The following is a 27,601-nucleotide window of genomic DNA, read 5'->3' as shown; positions in this document are numbered from 1 at the left end:
ATTGATGTATTTTTGAAATTCTTTCAGTAGGTGCTGATGTATTTAGATGGTCCCTCATTGGGTGCATAGATGTTAATATTTGTTAAGTCTTCTTGGCTGATTGATCCTCTAATAATTATGTAATGTCCTTGCCTATCTTTTATTACTTTATGTAATTTAAAATCTATCATGTCTGAGATGAGAATGGCTGTTCCTGCCTTTTTTTGTGGTCCGTTAGCCTGTATGATAGTTTTCCATCCTTTCACTTTAAGTCTGTGTTTATCTTGTTGTTTCTGATGGGATTCTTGCAAGCAGCATATGGTTGGGTTATGTTTTCTGATCCATCCCCCGCCCTGTGCCTTTTGATGGGTGAGTTTAAGCCATTGACACTTATTGATATTATGGATTTAATGTATTGTAGTGCCATTGTTCAACAAATTTTTGTTTGCTCTGATATATTGCAAGTATTATAGTGATGTTCTTGTTTATAAGAGGTCTTTAGAACCTCTTTCAGGGCCAGATTGGTGATGGTTGCCTCCTTTTAACTGTTGTTTCTCTAAGAAGGTTTTGATCCTTCCATCTAGTTTGAATGAAAGTCTAGCAGGATATATCATCATTGGTTGAAACCCTTTTTCATTCGGGCTCCATAGATATCTTGCCATAGTATGCTGATAGTCTTATGGGTTTTCCCCTGTATGTGACTTTTTGTTTCTCTCTTGCAGCCTTTAGGATCCTTTCTTTATCCTTACTTCTTCTCATTGTGACTATGATGTGTCTTGGTGTCTTCAGGTCTGGGTTGATTCTGTTTGGAACTCTCTGGGCCTCTTGAATCTTGATGTCCTTCCTGTAATTCAGGTCTGGGAAGTTTTCTTCTATAATTTCCTCTAGAATGTTTGCTTCCCCTTCCTCTCTTTCTTCCTCTGGCAGGCCAATTATACAAATGTTACTTCTTTTGAGATCATCCCATATGTCTCTGTTGTTGTTTTCAGTGTCTCTCAATCTCTTTTTGAGCTCTTTCACCTCTTTCTTAGTTTTCTCTAACTCATCCTCTGTCTGACTAATTCTGTTTTCTGCTTCTGTTAGTTTGCTTTCCCTTCCCTCAGCTTCTTTCCTCAGTTCATCTATTTCAGCTTTAAGTTCTCTAATTGCTTCAAGATAATCAGTATTCTCCTTGGGGGTCTCAACTGTTGTTTCCCTAATACTGCCATTCCTTTCCTCCAATGATGTTTTCATTTCTATGATTAATGAGTTTATTATTGCTTGCATACTTTTATTATCTATGGTTACTTCTGGCTGATTTGTAGTTTCTTCTGGGCTCTTGTCTTCATTCATTGTAGTATCAGTTTTATTTGTTTTTGATATACCCATTTTTTAAATTTATGTGTTTCTTATTTTTTTGTTCTGTTGTTCCTCAGTTGTTGTGTTTTGAGTAGAAGAAACACTGTACTAAATACCTTTATGACAAATGCACTCACCAACCTCAGGAATTACAATAGCAACTGAAGCAAGGATTGAAACAGTTTAATCACTACCAGTTAGCCAAACAATGTCTCCAGTCTGTGAAAAAATAGCAACCAAGTCCAATTGAAGAAGAAAGAGTAAGGAAATAAGGGATAGCAAGAATAAACAATTATGCAAATCTACTATCTACTGTATATTCTAGGGGTAGCAAGAGGAGAAAGGGAAGTAGAACAGAGATACACACATAGAGAGTCCACTCTGAGTCAGATTTCTTCCCCAAAATAATTTACAAATGAATATCAGTGAATTCAGAAAGACAAAGAAGGAAGGAAGAAATGGAAGACAAGATAAAAAAGAGAAACAAGAGAGAGAAAAGAAAAAAGATATGAAAAAGAGCTGTAATAAAATAGCAGTGAAAGGAAAGTTTTTTAATTGATTAATTTTTATTTTATTTTATTTTGTTAATTATCTAGGAGGAGGGAGAAGGGGAGAGTCTGTAGAGGAGGTAGGAGTAGTTAAACAAGTTCTTCTTGCAATGGATAAGATGCCCAGTCCCATAGCAATGAAAGATACCCTAAGAGTTGATTCTGGTCAACCTAAAGGAGGGGAGGAAAGAGATATACCTTTATATAATATTAATAATAAAATAGAGCAGTGTAAAAAACCTGTCCCAGATTGCCTCAAGCCTCCTGAGCAGAGGCAGCTGATTGTTAAGAAAGTAAAAAAAAAAAAAAAAAAAAAACCCTCAGGACTAGACAAGAATAGCAGGAATAGACAGTTATGCAACTTTACTATCCACTGTATATTCTAGGGATAGCTAGAGGAGAAAGGGAAGTAGAGCAGAGATACATGCAGAGAGAGTCCACTCTGAGTCAGATTTCTTCCCCAAAATAATTCCCAAACGTCTATCAGTGAATTTAGAAAGCTGAAGGAGGAAGGAAGAAAGGATGACAAGAATGAGAAAAAGAAGAAAAAAAGAGATAGAGAAAGAAAAAGATAAGAAAAAGAACAGTAATAAAATAGCAGTGAAAGGAAAGAGTTCTTTCTTTCTTTCTTTTTAATTATTTAATTAGCTGTGGGGGGGAGGGAGAGAATGTGTAGGGGCGGTAGGAAGAGTGAAACAAGTTATTTTAGCAGTGAATAAGACACCCAGTACCCTAGCAATGGAAAATACACTAAGTTAATTCTGGTCAACCTGAAGGAGAGGGGGATAGGGGTACACATTTATCTTGTATTGATAATAAAATAGAACAGAGTAAAAAAAAAACCCTGTTCTGTCCTCAGCTTGGATAGCTTCAGATTGCCTCAGGCCCCCTGAGGAGAGGCAGCTGATTGGCTACTTAGAAAGAAAAAGGGCCAAAGATTTCAGAAGGGAACAGAATTAGAATGAATGACACCCCCTGGTGGGATAGGAATCTTGGTAAAGAAAGAAGCTCAGCAGGGGAGCCTGCTAGGAGCAGATCTCTGGCCCCCGGGACTGGTTATGGAGGGGGGGTGTGCTTCAGGAATAATAATTAAAAAAAAAATTCCCTTTCTTTTTACTCTATTTTCTAACCCAAATTGAGTTATAGTCACATCCTTGGTGTCACCGCTAGGACTCCTTATTGACTGTCCTACTAAAGGCAAAAAATCCTACCGTTTCTATTAGATGTAGTCAGAGCTCAAGCCACTAGTAGCTTCTCATTCCACCATCTTCCGGAATCTCTCTATATTTTATTTTTTTTTAATGTTTACTTATAAAAAGGAAACACTGACAAAAATCATAGGATAAGGAGGTACAACTCCACACAATTCCCACCACCAGAACACTCCCTTGATAGCTTTCCTATTCTTTATCCCTTTTGTTTTTGTCTTTCTTGTCATTCTATATAAAATACAAAAAATAAAAATGACCAACACCTTAACCCACCAGTAACCAGACATTAAGTCTCCTTTGCCTTTATAGATAGCTGTTCTCAGATAATGCTTACTCTGCTAACTGCTGTAAAAGCTAGTGCTAGACTAATAATGCTGGCTATAATTACAGTATCAACAAGAGCACTCTTTTCAGCACCACATTTAGGAGTTTATCCTAAATCCCCCAAATAGGAACATCCCTTATACTCATAGAAGTTGATTCCAACAACTTGCAAAGACGCAAAGATGTTTTATTAAAGAAAGGATTTAGCATCAGTAATATGAAAGGAAATATTAAAACTCCATCATGCTCATTTAACTAAAATCAGTTAAAGAAAAAGTATAGTATTACCCAGTATGGGTGAACTTCTAGAGAGATGAGTACTACTTTGCTGTGGTACTATAAGTTGGCACATATATTTTAGATAGAAATTTGGTAATATGTAACTAAAGCTTTAAAAATTCATGCAGGTCTTTTCTCAGTGATTACTTGTTAATAATATATATTAAAATCTAGGAATGTGGCATTTCTTATGACAAATTGGGAATAACAAGTATAAAAGTAGGACTTGGATAAAATAGGATACTGCATAGAGTAACAATATAGTTAGAAAATGTATTTATAATGCATTGATAAAAATGTTCAAGTTATAAAGCTGAAAGTCAAATTGACCCAGGTTCAAGCCCCCAGTCCCTACCTGCAAGGGGAAAGTTTTGCAAGTGGTGAAGCAGTGTTGCAGGTGTCTCTTTTCCTCTCTGTCACCTCTTCCCCCTCGATTTCTGGCTGTCTCTATCCAAAAAATAAAGGTAATACCAAAAAAAGAATAAAGTTGAAGTTAAAATTAAACCATCTTGTTAAATTATAGAAGAAAACACAGTGAATGCTGGGCAGTGGCGGTCCTGGTTGAATGCATATTATTAAGATGGGCAAGGACTCTGGTTCAAGCCCCCAGTCACCAGCTATAGGGGGAAAGCTTCATGAGTGGTGAAGCAGGTTTGCACATGTCTCTCTCTCCCCCCTCTGTATCTTCCCCTCTCCTCTCAATTTCTCTCTGTCCTATAAAATTATTTTTTTTAAGGAGAGGACACATAAAATGACAAGAGAGATGTACTCAGAATTGATAATGATGATCTCTGGGCACCAGGGACTTATGGATGGTTTTTCTTTACTTTTCATATAGTATTTTTTATATAAATTTTGAAATGAGATTTTAATTTTTACATAAAGCAAGAAAAGTGTGGCCAGAAAGATTTAAACATTGTGACATAATACCAACTACAGTAAAGTGGAAGATCATTTTATGACTACAACTATGTAGAAATGCAGACATAGAAAGATAAAGAGCAGGAAGAGGGGGTTTTCTTCATTTAGTAGAATGTAGGACTAACACTTGCTGCCTTTATGAAGTGATTCTACTTAGAAGAACTAGGACAGGGCTGGGGGTGGATAGCACAGTCTTTATGCAAAAGACTTGCATGCCTGAGGCTCCAAGGTCCCAGGTTCCATCCCCAGCACTACCATAAGTCAGAGCTGAGCTCTGCTCACTCACTCTCTCTCTCTCATTCTCTCTAATAAACATATTAGAAAATAACTAGGAAATTTAATAATAAGCATATTATATTTTATTTTATGCACGGCTCTGCTGTATCCAGTCTCTATAGTAAGTGCTAAAACCAAGTATCAGGGCTTCAGCCATCGCGTGAGGTTAGCTGATGATGTCACTTCTGGATTGATGAGTTCAATCAGTGCAGAAAGGAGGGACTTGGAGGTTCCTCTGAAACACTCTTAAGAGTCTGGAGAGAAGCATGTCTGCACTGAGCCTTCCCTCTCTGTCTCCTGTGGGGAGGGGGCACACTGAGCTCTTGGCACCCCTGCTCCAGCCTTCTTTTGGCTGAGTGTCTGGCACATATGCTTTGCCTTTCCGCTTTCTAGCTGAAGGTGACTTGCTCACACTCTTCTGGTATCAGCTGGTAGCCGACTGGCCCCCAAAACTGTCTTCATGAATGACTGCCTGTGGGCTTTGCACTCTGAAACTTGGCATCCCCTCAGGCATACGTACCTCCCTCCTTCCACACACTCTGTATCCTGCTAGAAGTTGCCCAGATTCCTGGCTTGGATGCTGGGCCTGGGCCAGGTTTTCTTCCCAAAATCATCTCGTTACCATCTGCTAAGTTACAACATGCCCCCCTGCCTTCTTTTCACATATAGAATGCTTTTCTGGGGCTGACAGTGGTGCCCTTAGTCAAGTGCACATGTTACAGTGCACAGGAACTTGGGTTCAAGCCCCTGGTCCCTACCTGTGGCGGGGAAGGGGGGAGGACTCCATAAATAGTGAAGCAGGCACTGAAGATTTCTATCTCCCACTTCTTTCATGATTTCTGTCTCTACTTGACAAATAATAAATTAATAGAGTATTTTTTTAAATAATATTTTCCATAAGTTCCCAGCTTCTAGAGTCTCTCTCTCTCCAGACTTATCTCTACATAGTCACCAGAGTGAAATGACCTTGCCACTCTCTGACTCTAGAACCTCCTTCAGCTTCCCATCAGTACAGGACACTGCACCACTCTCTTAGAGGGCAACTGTGTCCTTTGTGATGTGCCCAGCTCAGTGTCCACCTCCAGCACAGAGTTCCCACCTTCCTCTCTTATCATAAACATGGTCTCTGAAATTAGCCTTCTTCCTTGCTGGTCTCTGCTTCTTTAGTTTATCCCTTACCGATGCCTCCTCATCCTCCACAAGTCAACACAGGGCTGCAGGAGTGTCTCTTTCTCTCTCTTTCTCTCTTTCTCTCTCCCTCGTTATTTCCCCCTCCCTATCAAATTATGTCTCCAGCCAAAAATAAATAAATGATATTTAAAAAAAAAAAGAATTTGAACATCCTGTCAGCATGGAGGAATTCAGTAAAGTAGTGGAGTGGGTGGGATTGATATAAATTACATTAAATAGCAAGTATTTTGGTATGTACTGTATGCTAGACACTTCATTATCTCTCAGTTTCATTCCCCCTTCACCAAAAAGATCAAAGAAGTTTAAAATGCTTGCAATAAGATCACATAAGTAGATGGAGGCATAAAAGCAAAAGGAATACAGATGTAGGAAGTCAAGCGAAACCCCATGTTTGGTCTTTATCCTAGAACACATGCCCTAAGGACCTTGCTTTGTAGTTAAGCCACAAATTTGGCTGCAAACTTCCTAGTGTTTCTTAGTAAAAAGAATGCACAATCAATTACAGCAGTCATACTGCCTTTCAGAAAAACATGAGCCAATACTTCAGATAAATAAACATCACAGCATAGCATTCCTTGTTGTAATCCTTAGCACAGGCCAGACTCATCCTCCTGAGGTCAACTCCACCAAATCCATTCGAGGAGGAGGCAGAACTATGGAGTCTAGGTATATAGTTTAACTGGGCTTAACTTTATATAAGATATGGATATGCAAGTTAAACACTCTACCTTAGAAATAATTAGACAATATAATAAGGTGGCAGGCTACAACATTGATATGCAAAAATTGGTGCCATTACTCAATGAAAGCAGTAAACTCGAGAAGAAATCAATAAAGCAATCCCATTTGCAATAGCATCCAAAAGAATTGGCTATCTAGGAATTCAACTGAACAACACGAGCAAAAGACTTGCACATTTAAAACTGTGTCACTAAGAAAAGAAATAGAGGGGGGCCTGTGGTGATGCATCTGGTTGGGCCCACATGTTAAAATGCCTAAGGACTTGGGATCAAGCCTCTAGTTCCTACCTGCATGGGGAAAGCCTTGTGAGTGGGAAATCAGTGTTATAGGTGTCTCTCTGTCTCTCTCTCCCCCTTCACGGCAGTCTCTACCCAATAAATTAAAAATAAAAGATAGTAAAAAGAACTTTTAAAATGGTGTATTGCACCAAAGTTAAAAGACTATGGGGTGGAGGTGGCAGGGTTCCGGTCCTGGAACATGATGGCAAAGGAGAACCTAGAGTTCTTATGTTGTTCTTGAGTTGTTAAGTGGAAAGCTGAGAAATGTTACATATGTACAAACTATTATATCTACTGTTGAGTGTAAACCATTAATCCCTAATAAAGATTTTCTTTTTTTTTTTTTTTTTTTTTTTACCAGAACACTGTTCAGCTCTGGCTTATGGTGGTGATAGGGATTAAACGTAGGACTTTGGATCCTCAGACATGAGAGTCTCTTTGCATAACCTTTATGTTATATACCCCCTAGGAAACAATATCTTTTTTATAATATTTATTTATTCCCTTTTGTTGCCCTTGTTGTTTTATCATTGTTGTGATTGTTGTTGTTGAATAGGACAGAGAAATTGAGAGAGGAAGTGAAGAAAGAAGGGGGAGAGAAAGACAGATACCTGCAGACCTGCTTCACCGTTTGTGAAGAGACCCTCCTGCAGGTGGGGAGTTGGGGGCTCAAACTAGGATCTTTAAGCCGGTCCTTGTGCTTTGCCCCATGTGCACTTAACCCGCTGCACTACTGCCCAAACCCCTCCCCACCAGAAAAAAAAAAGGAAAAAATAAAAGAAATAGAAAACACAAGGAAATGGAAAGTTGCCCCATGCTTATGGGTTGGAAGAATTAGTATCAATAAGTTACCATTGTGGTCCAGGATAAAGCATTCGACTCTCAAGCAGAAGGTCCAGAGTTCAATCCCCAGCAGCACATGTCCCAGAGTTACATCTGGTCCTTTCTCTCTCTCCTCCTACCTTTCTAATAAATATATTAAAAAGATATTTTTTAAAAAGTAAGTTATCATCTTACCAAAAGCAATATGGAGATCTAATGCAATCTCTGTCAAAATTCCAATGAATTTTTTAAAATATTTACTTATTTATTGACTAGAGACAGAGAAATCTAGAGGAAAGGTTGAGGTAGGGAGAGGGACAGAGAAAGACATCTGTAGCACTGCTTCATCACTCATGAAGCTTCCTCCCTACAGGTAGGGACCAGGGACTTGAGCCTGGCCTTCGAGCATAGTAATGTATACACTCAACCAGGTGCACTAGTACCCAACTCCCTCCCATGTAAATTTCTAAAGCAATAGAACAAATGCAACAGAAGTTTATTTGAAACCACAGAAGACCCAGAATCACCAAAATAATCCTAAGGGGAAAAAAAATAGAGGCATCACTTTTTTTTTTTTTAGGCATCACATTTTTTAACCTCAAACTATATTATGAGGTTGTAGTTATCAAACTGTGTTGTTCGGGGGAAAAAAAAAAACAGACATTCAGATCAATGGAACAGAATTGAGAGCCCAGAAATAAGCCTTCACACAATGTTCCAGAACATTAAATGACACAAGAAGAACCTTCTTAATAGGTGGTGTTGGGGAAACTGAATAAACTACATGCTGAAGAATACAACAGGACCACTACAGAAGTCAACACAAAATGGATCAACATCCTAGATGTAAGACTGCAATCCATAAAATACATACAAGAAAATATTGGCAGAACACTTTACGATGTCTGCTTCAGAAATATATTTGGAGACTTTTCCAACAAGGAAAACTCAACCAATGTGATTATAGCAAACTGTAAAGCTTCTACACCAAAAGGAACCCCTACCATAACAGAATGGTACCCTATGGAATGGGAGAAGAACTCTATGTCCCATAGATCAGACAAAGGAACAATAACCTATACATATATGTGTATATATAAAGAACTCACGTGACTGGGAGATGGTGTAGTGGATAAAGTACTGGACTCTCAAGCAGAAAGTCCAGAGTTCAATCTCCAGCAGCACATGTACCAGGGTGATGTCTGGTTCTTTCTTTCTCTTCTCCTATCTTTCTCACTAATAAATAAATCTTTTAAAAAAAACCTCACAAATAACAACAACAATATTAGAATGAAGGGAAGATATGAATAGACTCTCAAAATAAATATTCAGATGGTTAATACATTGTGAAAAAAAATGTTCATTTATGCTAAGTGAGAGAAGCTAAAAAAGAGAAAACAAGTACAAGATGATCTCACTCATAGGTAGAACTTAAGAAAACAAGGACAAAAAAGGAACACACATCCAACTCTTGCTGGGAATACTATGAGAACTAGGTTGAGCGTGGTGAGATTTTTCCCATTGAAAAATGGGGAACTGAGGAAACAAATCTCTCTGTCAGACTCTGTCTTTCTGAGGTTGAACTTGGGAGAGGTATGGACCTCAGTTTTCTCCCTCCCTGTTAGCTTACTCCTGTCTCCAGACCTTGCATTTATCTGCCTCAGGGGCTCAGCATTCTTTAAAGCATTAAGCCAGCTCCCCTGCTTCACCCTGAATTCCTTGATACAATGGCTGCTCTCTTATCTATATATCAGTGTTCTGCTTTGTCTAACAAATGACTTAAGGTCTCCTCCCTATTTTCCCACCCATTTTGCCCATTTGATATATTCTTTTTCTAACCTCAAGACCCTCCCTGCCTGCAGAGTATTGTTAATCCTACCAATTAAACTCCTACTAACAGTTGATAAGGAAGTTCTACCTTTCCCAGCCCCCTTTTACCTTTCTCCACCCCCTTTCCTAACCATGTACATTATTGTCAAGCCACTTCCATTTCAGACTTGCCACCTCCATTTTCCAGCCTTTTAGAGCTTGAGCAGGGGGATGAATAAAGGATTTAAACTGCCTCGCCACTACCAGCTCGGTTCCTGGGTCATCTCTCGCGTGTCGCTGGCCTGGCAAACTCTGACACCATCTCCTCAGACAATACCTTTGGTCCACCTGCATGTTAGCTGTCTGGCTCATGCAAAACTTAGTAATGGGTCCCTTGGAATATATCTAAAAAATACCTACTAGCCAAAATGGAGAACCCAAATAATCCTGATGGGAAAAAAAATAAAGGCATCACCTTTTTTGGAGAACCCGAATCTCACCTGCTGTATTCTTACATTTAGGTTCCTGATTATTAAACAATTTTTTCTGCTTGGTATCTCAATGCTTTTCATCCACCAAGTTGCAGATGCTACCAGGACTCCAATCTGACTTCCCTGGGCATACAACCTCACCAATGCACCAATGTATCCTCGAACCTCACCTCTCCAGAACCCTACCCCACTAGGGAAAGACAGAAACAGGCTGGGAGTATGCATCAACCTGCCAATGCCCATGTCCAGTGGAGAAGCAATTACAGAAGCAAGACCTCCCACCATCTGCACCCCATAATGATCCTGGGCCCATGCTTTCAGGGGGATAAGGAATAGGAAAGCTTCCAATGGAGGGGATGGATTATGGAACTCTAGTGGTGGTAATTGTGTGGAATTGTACCCTTATTATGCTATGGTTTTTCCAATCATTATTAAATCAATGAGAAGAAGGAGGAGGAGGAGAAGGAGAAGAGGAATACACAAAGCAGACTTAGACTGTATAGAGTAGTGCACCAAGCAAAAGATTCTGGGGAGGGGAGGGAGGGGGTGAAAATGATCTTGGGGTTTTGATTATGATGATGGAAAAGGTCCTAACTGTACTCATATACCAACAACTGTACTGTAAATCATTACCCCCCAAATATTAAAAAAAAAATCAAAATCACTGATTATCAGAAAAATATAAATTAAGACAATAATAAGCTGCTGTGTCACCACTGTAAGGATATCATACAACAAGTCTTGGCAAGGATGTGAGGGGAAAGGAACACTTTTGATATTCTGCTGGTGGGGTATATATTGATACAGCTCTTAAAGAAAATAGTCTGGAGATTCCTCAAAACATTAAAAATTGATCAGCTATATGATTTAGCAGTTCTTTTCCTAAGTATCCCAACAACAACACATTTATCTGAAGAGCTCTATGTATACCTATGTTCATAGAAATAGTTTTTAATATTTATTTATTTATTGCCTTACGTTGCCCTTGTTTTTTTTATTGTTTTAGTTATTGTTGTTGTTGATGTCATCATTGTTGGATAAGACAGAGAGAAATGGAGAGGAGGGGAAGACAGAGAAAAGGAGAGAAAGACAGACACCTGCAGACCTGCTTCACTGCTTGTGAAGTGACTCCCCTGCAGGTGAGGTGGGGAGCTGGGGGCTCAAACCAGGATCCTTACTCAGATCCTTGAGCTTCACGCCAAGTGCTCTTAAGTCACTGCACTACCACTGGACTCTCATAAATACAATTTTTAATAGCCAAAATTTGGAAGTTATTCAAGTGTCTAGCAAAAGATGAGTGATGGTAGAGAGGATGTTGGAGTCTTGGCACATGATAGTGAAAAAGGACCTAAGCTGAGGAGAGTGTTTTGCAGATACCTGCCATGGGGAGATGAGAGATTGTACCCATGTGTCAACAACTGTCCCATAAACCATTACTTCTCCTAATGAAAATTTTTTAAAAAACATGAAAATTGTGGTAATACATACAGTCGTTTATTACTTAGTTGTAAGAAAAGGTAAAATCTTCTCCTTTGCCACATCCTAAATAGAACTTGAAGAAATAATGTTAAGTGAGGGCAGGGGTAGATAGCATAATGGTTATGGAAAGAAATTATCATGCCTGAGGCTCCAAAGACCCAGGTTCAATATCCTGCACCACCATAAGCCAGAACTGATCAGTGCTCTTGTAAAAAAAAAATAATAATAATCAATCATCTTAAGTGAGAGAAGTCAGAAGGAGAAGGACAAGTACTGAAGGAACTCACTCACAGTTGGAATTTAAGAGACAAACAAGGGGGGGAGCACAAGGTGAAACCTATACTAGCTGTGATCTATTGTAACAGAACCAAGCTCTCTAAAGGAGGGACACAAGGGGGGTTGTGAGAGCTTTGGGCCCTCAGTGAACAATGGAGGAAGAATTTAGCTGGAGTTGCCAGTGGTGTGCAGATACCTATCATAGTGAGATAAGAAACTGTACTCACGTGGCAACAACTGTCTTCATTATCTCCCCATTATGGTGATTTGGGAGGAGGGGAGTCGTAGACACACAGAATGGACTATCCTAACTGTAAGCTGTAAAAAAAAGTGAAATCTTATTTTGCTACAACATGGGTAGAGCTAGAAATAAGTGAAATAAGAGAAAAATAAAAATGAATGCTGAATGATCTTACTCATAGGCAGGAATTAAAAAAACAAAGGAGGGGGCATAGAGAGAGAGAGATAAAGGATGAAACTAATGGACTGTGGACTACCACAGCAGATTCAAGGACTTGGGTGTGTGGGGGGGAACTTAGGACACTATGGTGGAGAAGTGTAATACAGGTATGCTAATATTTATCTTGGGAAGATTTGGAAACAACTATCCCATAAATCAACATTTTCTCAATAAAGTGAGCAAAAAATAATTAGAAAAATATATACCGAATTCAGGATAGTAGCCTCTTAGTAAGGTAAGAAAATATTAAGAGAGAGAGGGCTATACTATATATTTTAGGAAATTCTCACAACTGGGTTATTTCTCATAACCGGTTCCATACTCTCTGCTCCACTCAATTAAATTATCTTGCCACCATGAACTCAAAACTAAGTAAATGTTTTGGTACAGTCTCTGGTAGTATCCCATAGAAACAACATACTCGAAAACCGAGCCCTATACATATCATGGAATTTCACGATTTTTATTTTTGGTGAGGAAAGTGAAACCTAAACTCCTTTGCATGATTTATGATACTCACACAACCCAAGCTCAGTCTGCTTTTGCAGACCAACTTTACTCCATATTCCCCTTCACCAGCACCATGCTACATCGTGTTCCAGTAAGAGGCTCAATGATCTTAAAATACTCAATGATCCTAGAATACTCTCCTTCTCCTCTAGCTTCTCTGGCTTGAAGGATGTACCCTGTTCTAATACCACCTAACTGTCTAAAATTTTTACTACTTTCCTCATTTATATCACATTTTCTTATCCTGTTTTCTTAGTTTCTTTGTTTTTTTTTTCCCTGTCAAACTGTGAATTTCTCCAGGGAAAAATGTGTCTTATTTATTTTCATATCCCAGTACCGGAGATACAGTTTGACCTGGATTTATTTTACCAAACATTTATTGAGTGCATCCTATACTGAGAAAGAAAACTGGAGCAATTCCCATCCTGTGAGGCTGAGAGAAAAAGAGGTTCTCCATGAAGGAGCTGCTCCATGGATGACCCAAATATGTCCCCACTATTGTCTGAAGTCACTCAGTGGGTGATCCACTATGACTCTGCACAAAAAGACACCACCCAACAGATAGAACCTCAGACTGATTCTACTCAACTCCTTTTTTTTTTTTTTCATATCTCAGTATAGCCTAGATTTTAGAAGCTCCAGAGCAATCTATACTTGCTTGTTGCCATTTATTTCAAGAATTTTCTTGTTTGTGTAACATTGATCATGTCAATGAATCTTACAGAGTCAGGCTAACATCAAGATGCATTGTTTCGTTCACCAGTAAAAAAATAAACACATGCTCAGAAGGAAAATGAAAAAACTGTCCCAGCTTAACTGGATCATTTCACTGCAGAGCTAACTTGAGAGTCAGAGAACAACACTTTGTGAATCGGACCCTTTTTTTTTTTAATTAAAAATTTTCATTGTCATTGAAAGGAACCTACGTGGGTGGCAGTGATGGTGATTGTGCAAATATGGCCTTATATCTGGGCTCCCAGAGCTTTTGATAAGCTGTCCCTTACTGACTCAAAACCAGTGCACAAGCATGGTATTTTCATACAGAGATGACAAAAGATATTGAGCAGTTGATGCATTTTGGACACAGAAGTTGGAAACCCTTGTTTGAAAAGTTACTTTATAGTATATTGTTTGTGGATCTACATTGACCAGCTTTAAAATATTTTCACCTTCTTAACTGCATGATATGCAAAATGGCATGACACTAGTAACATTAGTAACATTTGTTAGAAAATAAGCTTCTCTATAAACAAAGTTCTCATATGATAGAACATGCAACTTCCCACAGAAGATAGACCTGGTAGACAAGAAAGATGCAATATAGGATTTTATAAATTCACTATTATTGTCTTCTTTTGCTGTTTCAAAAACCTAACAGACAGATGCCGAGAGCTAATCATGTGCCAACCTCTATCAACTACCCCAAATAAAGATGACTGAAATTCTAGGTCCATACACTTGGAACTCGGTATCACAGGAAACACAGTTCAAACATATTCCAGTATGTGGTGATGTAGATTCAGAGATGCAGGGCTTAAGTATGCTACAGGAACTTGGAGGAAAGACTCTAAGGAGGGGCCAAAGAAAGGCTTTCTTACATTGCCATGTCTTGGAAGGATGACCAAAGTCATCACTACACTCCAGCTGGAGGAGCAGGGTCAAGGACAGCAGCTCGGGTGGTCTACAGATCATGTTGTAGGTGAAGGAAGAGAAGACTTTGAAAAGATTCAAGAGGAGATGAAACAGGAGAAAATGGGACCACAGAAACCTTTTTTATAAATATTTTAAATAATTTTCAATTTATTTTGGAGAGAGACAGAGAAGCTGAGAGGTAAAGGAGAGTAAGAGAGGGAGAGGTGAGTGAGATACCTGCAGCACTGTTTCACTGCTTGTGAAGCTTCCTCCCTCTAGGTAGGAACAAGGGGCTTGAACCCATGTCCTTTTGCACTGTAATGTGTGTGCTCAACCAGGTGTGCCACTCTCTGGTCCCTAGAAATCTCTTTTTGAAAAGAGATTACAAGCAACAAATACAGAAGGGAGCAATAGGTAACAGTAAAATCTGGTGAAAAGTTGAAAAGAAATGACAATAATGGCCTCTTCAACTGATGGATGCCCAAGAGTACATTTGAAGGAGCTGATTATGAGAAGAGCTTTGAGAAAGATCTGAGAGTGGTAAAGGTGTCAGGTAAACGTGTTAGGTGGTAGCTCCTGATGTTGATGTCATTCAAGTCAGATGGGCTTCAGTTTTTGGTTTGTCTTTATTGGATGCTAAACGACTGAACTCAGGGTTCATACATGAATTCAATCACTGAAGCACCTCCATGGCTGTTTTTAATGAGAGAGAAAAGGGAGAAAGGGAAGAATGGGAAGGGAGAGAGAGAGGACACTAAACATTGTTCTGCCATCTACCATCTATTTGTCTTTTCTTTTAAAAAAAAAACGGTCTTTTTAAATTTTTTATTATATTTATTTATTTTTTGGATACAGACAGTCAGAAGTTGAGAGGAAGGGTGGGAGACAGAGAGGGAGAGAGACAGAAAGAGATTTTCAACCCTGCTTCACCACTCACAAAGCTTTCCCCCTGTAGGTGGGGACTGGGGGCTTGAACCTGTATCCTTGCACATTGCAACATGTGCACTCAAACAGGTGCACCACCACCCGGCCCCTGGTTTTGTCTTTTCTCTGTGTGTGTGTAGTATTAGTAGTTGAATTGAAGCCTCATGAATACAAGGAATTATTCCTCTACAGTTGAGCCACTTCCCTCCCAACTCCAGCTTCAGCCTTTTTTTTGTTTTTGTCTTTTAGAGAGAGGGTGAGAAACATACATACAGAGTGACAAAGAGAGAGAGGGAGGAGAGATACCACAATATCAATCCACAGCTCTGAAGTCCTCCTCTTCCCCACAGAGCTCAAGCCCAGATCTTCATGCATGGGAGCATGTGCACACTAGTGGATAAGCAATATGTCAGTTACTGTAAACCTTGTTAGGTAATGAAAAATGGACCATGGGCTGGAAAGATAGCATAATAGCTATGCAAAAGCCTGAGACTCTGAGGCTCAGCACTCAGTGTGAGTGGGCTCAGCACTCAGCACCCCACGATAAGCCAGAGCTGAGCAGTACTCTGGTTTTTCTTTCTCTTTCTCTCTGTCTCTGTATCTCGATGATTAAAATATTTTTAAAAGAAAATGGACCATGTATTTATTATATTGTTATTATTTTACTATATTTATTTTAGTATTTATTAATACTTATTTTATTATTATTTATTATATTGCTTTGTTGCCACCAGGGTTATTGCAGAACTCAGTGCCCACACAACAGATCCACCACTCCTAATGTCCACTTTTTCTTATTATTTTTACTTGGTAGTACAGAGTAAATTGAGAGGGTGAAAGATAAAGAGAAAGGGAGAGAGAGAAACACCTGAAACCATTTCACTGCTCATGAAGCTTCCCCCTGCAGGTGGGTGGAGGTTTGAACATGGATCCTTGTACCTTGTGATATGTGTGCTTTACCACATGAACCACTCTCTGCCCCCCCCCCCCACACACACACAAAGTACCATTTCTAAAGGCCAAGAGGGTTAAAGGAATTTTGAAAATCATTCCATCTAGATGTCCTCATTCTGTGAGGTCCCATTCATTCTTGGGACACACTTGGGGTCCCATTCATTCCCTACTAAAACCTGTGAGATTTGGCAGGGCTGCAGATGAACCTTCTCTGCAATCTGACTCACCATCTGCTCGTGAGCTGGATTCTCAGCATGAACTATCTCTGCCTTACAGGGGAGAGAAACTTGAAGCTCTTGATACAGGCCTTTGGGTTGCACATTAGATCCTGAATTAGTGGTGAGTTAGGTCGTGTCTGCCAATAACACCATCATTATGACTACAATTAGTATCATATCTCTGGGGTGTAATGAGTTCAAGAATGACAGTATTACACTTTACTTGGAGCAAGAGAAAGTGTTAGTCATTGCAATATTACAGTATAAGGGAATCTCCTCACTACATTTCTCTTACAAGGGTGCTCTTTTCTGACTAGTGCTAAATCTAAGAGAAAAAAATCTTTATCACAGAACTACAATAATTATTCTTTGAAGTCAACTCAAAACACAAGGAATCTACAGACACCAGAATTCCTTGGTTGGTGTCAATTTGTTTGTGTTTTATGAACTCCATGAGAAATTTGGTACGGGAAAGATTTCCAACAGCTTCAGCAGGCAAGGGCTGAGAAAGTAGAACTAGTATCATTGTTAAAATGTGATGTTCTACTTTTTTTTTCTCAGAGTAATTTTCCTTTCTTTTCTGCTTCTTCTTTTTTTTTTTTTTTTTTTTTTTGTTATAGAGAATCATCACTTTTGTTTCCCATCATGTCTTCTTATTGCCATGGTATTAGAACATTGTCAGTATTTGTGGATAAATGAATTGTATAAAGGAATATAATAAACCCACATGCAGTGTCATGGCAACTTCCACAAGACCAGACACAATGACTTTTGTTTCCCTGGTCCAACTTTTCTCTGATCTCCTTGACCTTAGAACTGCAGAATGGGCTAGGAGTTGACAAAGAAGACCAACTATCCAAGTGCAGGCTCGTCACTGCTTACCTGTACATGCTTAAACCATCACTCTGAGTCTCACATTCTGCATATGGATAACCAGAAAATAAACTCAGTGTCATTTAACTCTCCTCCTTGTTCTGACTTATCCAGTTACACAACCAAGTTTCTTTTTTAAAATTTCATTTAAAATTTTTATTTTATTTGATAGGACCAAGAGGAATTGAAAAGGAAGGGGGATATGGAGGGGGGGGGAGAGATCAATCCACAGCACTATTTCATAATTTATGAAGCTTCCCCACTTACAGTGAGAAACTAGGGGCTTGAACCCAGATCCTTGTGCATGGTAACACATGCATTTAACAAGGTGCACCACCTCCCAGCCTGCCATATACCAAGTTTCTATAGTATACTCAGCTCTTTAACTTTCAGGAATGGATTCTATGCTTTTCCATTCTGCCTGAAATACACTTCCATTCTTCCAATGACTGGCTTCTTATTCTTCAGGTCTCAACCTAAATGCCACTTTACTTAAATCCTAAGGAGTCTTTCACTTAGTGTTTCATCAAAAGTCAATCAATTACCTCATAAAATTCACCAACCTGGTACAGCATTTCTATAGAATATAAATAGCATTATACTTATTTCAGTTATGTGTGTATACAACTTACTGTCTACCCAACTATAATGAGGCCTTGTAAAATTCCAGGATAGTTCAGGGATTTGCATAAAATAACTCGATAAAGACTAACTAAACAAACACCCAAGTCTATTCCAGTGACCTTGCATGTATTCACAATGTATTATATGTGAAAAGCAGTTTAACTGTATTTTAGCTATTTCAAACATGAGGTGTGAATATTACATTATAATGTTTAAAACTGCTTCTTAGTGGACCAGTGATTTGATGCTACATCCCAAATTGCAGTGTCTCTATAATTTAATGGAATTTTAAAAAATATTTTAAATTTTACTTTGGATAGAGACAGAGAAATTGAGAAGAGAGGCAGAGATAGAGAAGGGTGAGATAGAGAGACACCTGCAACACTGCTTCAATGCTTGTGAAGTTGTTCCCCTTGCAGATGGAAATCAGGAGCTTGACCCTGGGTCCATGCACTCAACCAGGTCCACCACCACCCGGCAAACCTGAATTTAATGGATTCTTACTACATAATGTTTCAAGTACTTTAGTCCAAAATCCTTATAGTGAGTTCTTTAAGTATGTCAATTATTTCATCTTTAGTAAATGACTTGTGCATTGTGAATGGTGAAAGAATTAACGCAATTGGCAGGCGAGGACTCTCTGTGTTATGAGCTAAAGATGTGAGAAATGACTGTCCTCTTTCCTCATCTGCTCAAAGTATTCAGCTTCCTTGGAGGCAGGACTTAAGTGCAAAGACAATGGAGGGATGAATTAAATACCCAGTTGAAATGTCAGCCCTAGAAGTCTGCTCTGAGTTCTGTCTTAATTGAACATGAGGTGTTTGTCAGAACAAGCTGCATGCCCGTGCCACATGATTGGTGTCTAGAATCAGAGAAATATGAGGCTGAAAGTTTAGGTGCCCACGGGTCTTCTTGGGCTTGCTGAAGGAAGCATATCATGACCTTCCAAAGCCACCAGCAATTGCTTAATGTCCATTTATTCTCAGTCACCTGGAACATCGCATCAAGAGGCGCAGGATTTGAATTGCAAAATCATATCCGAATTATTCAGCTATTGCCTGTAAAGCACAAGCAGGGGGAAGTTAACCAAGCATGGGCTTTTTTTTTTTTTTTTTAAGAGAAATTGGGTTTGCATCTTTTATACATGAGGAATTTGGTTGAAATTCGTTTTCAGAAGTAAAACCCTTGATGGCTACAACCCTTTCAGCAGCTTAATGCTAATGTGCCCTGGAGTCATGATGAGATATATATAGCCAATGGGCACTCTGGTCTCTCAAGCACATGAAATTTCTAGGATCAATTGTAAGTTCACCTGCCTCTAGGACTTGAGCAATTTTCTCAGACTACATCCAGAGAAAGGTAAGAGGCAGAGTGGGGGCCGGGAGACAGCTCACCTGGTAGAGTGTATTTCTGACTGTGGATAAGGCATTGGATGTGAGCCCCAGTGCCACATGGGAGAACAGCATGGATGGTAGAGTAGTGCTGTAGTGCTTCTCTTCTCTGTGTGTCTCTGTCTCACTCTCTGTTATCAAAGGAGCATGAGGAGGAAGGGGGGAGGAGGAGGAGAAAGAAGGAGGAGAAGGAAAAAGAACAAAAAGGAGGAGAGGGAGAGGGAGAAGGAGGATGAGAAGAAGGAGGAGGAGGAGGAGGAGGAGGAAGAGGAGGAGGAGGAGAAAATAGTTTAACCATGGAGACAGCTCAGCAGTATCACACAGAAGTCCTAGGTTCACTCACTAGTGGCACATTAAAATATAAATAAATAGATGGATATACAGACATATGGCTTGGAGTTTTTCATGACTTTTCATTTCACTTGGAATCCGGACAGTAAAGAACACTGGGGTTTAGGCAGTGTCTCACCCAATTGAGTGCACAAGGACTCAAATTCAAGTTCAAGTGTGTGTGTGTGGGAGGGGCTTCACATACAGTGAAATAAGTCCAGGTTTCTCCCTGTCTCTCTCCCTCTGTATCTACCCTTCCCTCTCAATTCCCTCTATCTCTATCCAATAAAAATAAAATAAAATAAAGAATAGTGGTGGCTGTCACATTGTGAGTATCTGCAACATACCAGGCAAAGAATATCTTATTTAGGCCCCTCTATGACACTTTGATATGGTTTGTTCTGAAATATCAGTGACAAGGAAACTAAGGAAAATAACCAGTGGGAACAAATAAGTAAATATCCAGAGCATGGGAACTGACCTCAAAAAAGGCTGTGAAACTATGAGCCTTGTGCTGCTAATCTGCTGCCTGTTCTTTTTTTTGGAGTCTGTTAAATCACAGTCTGCTCTTTCCATCTATGTTAAGGCCAATTCTTGTTCTGAGGGCATATTTGTCCATTGGCCTTCAAGGATTGCTTTATGCTTCTTAATCAAAATTCAGCTCTCTAGAGAGTTTCATTTCAGTAGCTCACAGCAGTCTCTATTGACATCATAACATAACAGTGTCTTATTATTTCCCTTTTTTTTATTTGATGGGACAGAGAAAAAATGGAAAGAGAAAGGGAGATAGAGATGGAGAGAGTAGGAGAGACACCTGCAGCTCTGCTTCACCAACTGTGAAGCTTCCTTTCTGCAGCTGGGGACTGGGGACCTGAACTTGGGTCCTTGTACATGGTAATGTGAGTACTCAACTAGGTACACTACAGCCCAATCCCAGATAACAAGAGTCTTTAGGAAAAACCCAAGTTTGAATCTGTTCCCATCAATGCTGACTATCAAGAACTGAACTTGGTTCCTATAGCCTGGAGTGTTCTATAGCAGGACCTGTGAAAAGCAGCAGTAGCTCTCAGAAGTGACTCCTTTGTGCCATCTCTCTAGCAATGAGATCCCATTGGAAACAAACAGTCCTTCTCAGCAAAAATAGACAAATCATCAGCATAGTCCTTTATGGGTTTTCCATATCCAGGTAACTTCTGACTAGTCAACAAATGATTGTGAACAGAGTCCCACAGTTATTTAGAGAAAACTATGCTCTATAAGAGAACTATAAGTTCTATGCAAATTCCCATTTAACATCCCTTGGCAGCTGAACCCTCAGCCCCACTTTCCTTTGCTTAAGACCAGGAAGACCTTAGCCTGCTTTAGTCTCCAAGTAGCCTAGTTTCTACAGAGTCAGGCATATTCTCTTCTGAAAATATATACACCTGGGTGGAATGTTGCAAAATCTCAAGACTTTCTCTTCCTGAGACACATAGCACCTAGACAAATCAAGAGCCAATAAGAGTTCAAGAAATGCCTCAGTAATCCAGGGCCACTATGCAAATACAGTCTGACTAGAGTTCCAATCTAATTCTGAATATTTCTCTCTCTCTCTCTCTCTCTCTCTCATTATTTCTTTTAAACTTTAGCAGATACTTATTTTATCAAACTGTCTCTCTGGCTAAGAAATGACTCCTTCCTGCTTTCTTTCCTTCCTCCCTCCCTTTCTCCCTTCCTTCCTCCCTTTCTTCCTACCTCCCCTCTTACCTTTCTCCCTCTCTCCCCCCATCCTTCCCTCCCTGTCTCCACTAGGGTTATCACTGGGGCTTGGCATGATGAATCCACTGCTCCCAGTGGTCCTCTTTCTTTCTCTCTCCCTTCCTACCTTCCTTCCTTCCTTTTCTTTCCTTTCCTTTCCTTCATTCTTTCTATTTTATTATCTAGGACAGAAATTGAGAGAGAGAAAAAAAAAGACAGCTATAGACCTGCTTCACTGCTTGTGAAGCTCCCCTACTCCCACAGGTGGGGAGTAGGGCCTCATACCCAGATCTTTGTACATGGTAATGGGTAGTGTGTGCTCTCAGCCAGGTATACCACCTTTGACTTCTTTCTGATCCTTTATTATTTATCTCTGAACTCGGGATGAATCTGTTTTATTTCTTCCACTCCCTCTTTTTTTTTAATTGAGGGATTAATGTTTTATAGTCAACAGTAAATACAATAGCTTGTACATGAATAATATTTCTCATTCTACACACAACAATACAACCCCCAGTAGGTCCTCTGTCATCCTGATCCTGGACCTGAACCCTCCCCCCCCCCCACCTCAAAGTCTTTTACTTTGGTGCAATACACCAACTCCAGTTGAAGTTCTGCTTAGTGTTTTCTCTTCTGATTTGTTTTTCAACATCTGCCTATGAATGAGATCATCCCATATTCATCCTTTGTCATGCTGCATCATGGGGGAGAGAGAGAAGGGATTGGAGCAGAGAGAGAACACAAATTTTTATTCATGCAGATACCTTAGAGAGAGAGCTCAGCGGTTCAGGCCACGTGGAGCTAGCAAAATGGCTGCCTCCCTCTACCCAGCAACCCTTCTCTGCATCTGGTCGCCAAGGTGAAAAGGGGCAAAAAGAGACTGGACCACCAGCAGCAGCGGGCTTTATAGGATAAAAACCGGAAGTGGAAGTCAGGACAGAATTGGTTGGGAAAGGCACTCCGGGAATATAGTTTCAACTCTCGCGGGAATTGACAATACCCTGAGGGGACAACATGGTGGATGTGACCACATCTGCACAATTTCTGAACAATCCTATTTCTGACTTATTTCACTTAACATGATTTCTTTATGCTCCATCCAAGATAGGCTAAAAACAGTGAAATCAACATTTTTACTCTGAAAATGTCCAATAATTCTAGTTTATCTACCTCTCCATTTATCTCCTTTGTTTCTTTGTTAAATTGAGTGAGTGGGGTGTTTAAGTCCCCTACTATTACTGTGTTGCTGTTAATATATTGCTGTAGCTCTTTCAGTAGATGTTTGATGTATTTAGATGGCCTCTCCTTGGGTGCATAGATGTTGTCATTAAACCCTCTTGATTGATTGATCCTCTGAGCACTAAGTAATGTCTATCCCTATCTCTTTAATTTTTATTTATTTTAAGGTCTGTCATTTCAGATATGAGCATAGCTGTTCCTGTCCCTTTTTTGTGGTCCATTGGCTTATATGGTAGTTTTCCATCCTTTCACTTTGAGTCTATGATTGTCTTGTTGAGTTAGGTAGGATTCCTGTAGACAACTGGTTGGGTTATGTTTTCTGATCCATCTTCCTACTCTGTGCCTTTTAATAAGTGAATTCAGGCCATTGGCATTTATTGATATTATAGGTTAAAGATATTTTAATGCCATTCTTGTAGATTTTTAGAGTGTTCTGATATATGGCATGTTTATGGTGATCTGATTTATAGAAGACCTTTCGGTACTTCTTTCAGAGCAGGCTTGGTGATTCCTTCAATTACTGTTGTTTGTCTGAGAAGGTTTTATGCCTCCACCTAGTCTGAATGACAGTCTAATGGGATATAGTAGTCTTGTTTGAAAGCCTTTCTCATTGAGCACTCAGTAGAGATACTGGCAGTAGTATTTGTGTGGAGAAATCTGCTGCTAATCCTATGGGTTTTCCTCTGTAGGTGACGCTTTGTTTTTTTCTTGCAGCCTTCAGGATCCTTTCTTTATCCTTATTTGTTTCCATTCTAAATATGATGTGTCTTGGTGTTTTTAGGTCTGAGTTAATTCTGTTTGGGACCCCTCTGGGTTTCTTTAACCTTTACGTCTTTTATGTTGTCTAGACTAAGGAAGTTCTCATCTATTATGTCCTGTAGAATGCTTTCTCCCCCTGCCACTCTTTCTTCCTCTGGTAGGCCTATAATACGTATATTATTTCTTTTTAAGTCATCCCATATGTCTCTGTTGTTGTTTTCAATATCTCTTAATCTCTTTTTGAGATCTCTTACTTCTTTCTTAGTTTTCTCTAATTAGTCTTCAGTCTTGCTAATTCTGTTTTCTGCCTTATTTATTCTATTCTATCACCCCTCTATTGTTTTCTGTAGCTCAGCTATTATGTTACCCTGTCCTGATACTGTATTAGCTTGTTCAGCTAGGTGTGTTCTTAGGTCAGCTATTTCAGATTTCAAAGCTCTAATAACCTTGAGATAACTAGTGTTTTCTTCCAAAGTCTCATTTGTTGTTCCTGCATTTCTGATGAAAATTCTTTCAAATTCTTTCCTCACTCCTGTGACTAATTTCTTAGCTAGCATTTGGATATTGATCTCATTCTTCTGTGTTTCTACCTTTGGGGAGCTTTTAGGTGGACTTTTGTCATGGTTCACTTCTTTTTGGTTTAACCATTATTATAGTGTGTTATGAGGTCCTTCTCTCAGTACTTTTCAGTCCACTGATCACTCTTGCATGCATTGACTTGTGTCTAAGTAACTTGAATTCACAGTTGTGGAAATTAACAGTTGTTTCAATGTTATCTCAGTCCTTGAGCTGAGGCATAGTGGCTGTTAAAGCCTCTTTTGTTCTTTTTCTTCCCTATAGGCTATGGTAGCCCAAGGGCTTTTTAACTATACGTAGTTTGTTGCTTTAGCTTAATCACTCACTCCTGACCAAGAGTTAAAACAGGGTGGGAGAGAGTGGTTATTCAAAGAGACTGCCACACCCCAGTGATTCAAAGTTTCAAGCTCAATTCAGCTTCTCTGCCAAGCTGGGCAGCACTGCTGGGCCCTATGAGTTTCTAAATAAGTCCTGTTTATACTCTGTAGGTTCTGAGGAAATTATTCACCATGTTCTCATCAAGAGAACAACGTGGAAAGGCTCCCACTATACAGCCCCACTGCTAGAATACTGGGGTGTTGGTCTTCTCCTGAGTTTTCTGGTCAGTTCTCTGCCTCCCTATGTCAGCACAGGGGCTGCTCCAGCCTCTGAGGGTAGTTGTAAATAGAGACTCACAGTTGCATTTGTTGAATCTTAGGGGAGTCTTCTTCTCCCTTCAGTGGTCTTTTTGTTGGTAAAACAGACTATAGGTGGCTCCTCAACTGGCAAACTGCCAGACTGTTACCAGTTGCTCGGGAGTAGATATGGGATTTAGCCCCAGGAATTCCTGCTTAGGCTCCTCTCTGTCCATAAGCCACATGTGTTTTCACTCACTGATGACTTAGTGGGTTCCAAAAGTAGTCCCAGTCTTATATTGTTGCAGTCCCAGGTGAGCTTTGATATTCCATGTTCTTTAGAGAATTTCCTCAACTGGGTTGAGCTGGAAGTCTGAGCAGAGTTGTAGTTTCTGGATGCTCTGGTGATTTAGTGGTTTCCCAAAGTCATTCTAGTCCTGTCTTGTTGTGGTCCCACGTGGTCTCCTTTGATAGTCACAGTTCTTTTTTTCTTTTAATATAACATTCCATAATTTTTTGTTCTTTTTTTTTTTATTGCAAGATTAATAGTACAATTGTTGACACATGGGTAAAACCTTTCATCCCCCCATGACAGGTGTCTATAAAACACTGTCAGCCTCAACTTTAGACTTCATCTGCCTTGCTCTCTCCCTGTAACATTCTGGTAGAGAAACTCAGATGGCTGGCTCTCAGCCCTGACTGTTCTCAGAGCCATGAGCCAGCATCAGTTCTCCCATTGCTGGAGGAGCTCTGTTAGAAGCAAAGGCTGCTGCCTTCACTCTGCACCACCTCAGTCACCCACAGCCTCCTAGCTCACACTGCCCGAAGCAGGCACAAGCCTGCCCACTGTGACTGTCCAAATTGAAAGTTTATGAGAAAAAGAAAACAGAAGTTAAAGCAGAGCTATTATTTCAGACTATGGTACTTAGTGGTGTAAATCACTGTGTGATTCAGCCCTGGAGGACCTCTGAGTCCCTCTGAGTCTCTCTGACTGCTGATTTCTCAGGCCCTTTAAGAGTTAGAAGTGATTTTCTTCATGGGATTAGAAAATAGATCACCAGTTCAGTACTTAGCTTCATGCAAACAGGTATCTTGTACAGTTGTTGAATTATCTATACACCATAGAATAATTTTCGTTCATGTATTTATATATATATATATATATATTTGCTGTGGCCTTAATTACCACTTATGCTCAGTACCTGCACAAGGAATCTACTATTCCTGCAGCCATTTTTCCCCTTTCATTTTGATGGTACACAGAAAACTGAGAAGAGAAGGGAAGATAGAGAAGGAGAAAGAGAGACACCTGAAGACCTGCTTCCCTGCTATGTGCTTGTGCAAGGTAATGTGTGTGCTCAACTGGGTGTGCCACCATTCAGTCCCTAGTAATTTTTGAGATAGTAGATACTTGATAGCTGTTTCTCATTTAGTTAAATCAAAATGTGTATGTGTATTTTTGAGATAGATTTATTTTATTATACTATATCAATATATGTAGATAATATAAGGTTTTATATAAGATCTGGTCAAGACAGAAAATGTTCCCATTTCAATTAACGCTTTTTTAAAAATATTAATCTGCACTTACAGTGATATTATCATTCATTTTATCATTTGCTACTAAATAAGCATAATGTGCTGCTCTTGTGCATGATACTTCTATATTTACAGTTGCTACTTTCTCCTAGCAAGTATAGAGGTAGTTAATAATATTTATCATAGTCATATTATTACTATAAACATCATAAGTAATATTTGACTAAATCATCTGTTGTGCACTACTCACTATGTTTATTATCTTCATTTTGCAGAATGAACCAGTCTCAGAAAGATTAAAAATACTTGGTCCGAGAGGTGGCACGGTGGCTAAGGCACTAGACTCTCAACCATGAGGTCCTGAGTTCAATCTCCGACAGCACATGTACCAGAGTGATGTCTGGTTCCTTCTCTCCTCCTATCTTTCCCATTAATAAATAAATAAAACCTTAAAAAAAAAGAGAAAGAAAGATTAAAAGTACTGCTCATGATAAGGCAATAGTAGATTGTAGACAAACCAGGCTTGTCTGCCCTGAACACTATACTATGTTGTCATTCCAGAGTGGGCCTTTTTATCTTTACTTTTACAGAAAGCTTTTGTCCTTTTTCCTCCCCCTCTGTCTTCTTTCCTGATTCAGGCTTGAAGATGAGGCCATGGAAGAACTCAAGTAAGGCATACATTAAGCTACATTTACAGCCCCTTTAAAATAATTTATTTAAAGATCTTTCATTTACTTCATAAACTATAAAAAAGGGAGGGAGAGATGGAAGGGAGGGAAAGATGGAGGGAAAACTAGAGATGAGAGGGAGGGGAGGAGGGGAGGAGGGAGGGAGGCAGAGGCCATAAACAGCACTCTGGCACTTGTGTAGGGATAAAATTTCATGTTTGCAAACCCAAAGCACCACCTCCTACATCACCAAAACAACTTCCTACTGTCTCAGCTCTGCAAAGATGAGATACTGATGTAGTACAAACATATGAAAGCATACACAGCATCTAAGCAGGTAAGCATGCTAACATTTAGAACACTCTTACTTGCATTTTAGAAAGTGCACAGAATAATCAATTCCTCGATCCTCTTCAAGTGGCTATTTAATGCTCCACTTGGAATTTGATATCCAAATCTTGGAATTTATTTAAAAAGTCAAACCACCTTAGAGCCTCATCACTCAACACATTTTTCTGATTAATGAGTTGCAACACAGATGAAGCGAGTTTGCTGCTAATGAGCGACAAATAATCTACCTATAAATAATC

The 27,601-nt window shown here is 39.5% G+C and overlaps 1 long non-coding RNA gene across 2 annotated transcripts in view; it reads left to right on the top strand.

The window, feature by feature from the left end:
- The window catches only part of LOC132540892 (uncharacterized), a 232,854-nt gene extending 205,831 nt beyond the window's left edge, over positions 1-27,023 (top strand). For both annotated transcript variants that reach the window (XR_009552046.1, XR_009552043.1), the window contains 2 exons: positions 26,068-26,149; positions 26,619-27,023. This is a non-coding gene — a long non-coding RNA (uncharacterized LOC132540892). The remainder of the gene's footprint in view (positions 1-26,067; positions 26,150-26,618) is intronic.
- Positions 27,024-27,601: the final 578 nt, after the last annotated feature.

This window comes from Erinaceus europaeus, chromosome 10 (assembly GCF_950295315.1).
Source record: "Erinaceus europaeus chromosome 10, mEriEur2.1, whole genome shotgun sequence".
Taxonomy (NCBI): Eukaryota; Metazoa; Chordata; class Mammalia; order Eulipotyphla; family Erinaceidae; genus Erinaceus; species Erinaceus europaeus.
The sequence above is the reverse complement of the archived record's forward strand: the minus strand, read 5'-3'. Positions and strand labels throughout refer to the sequence as shown.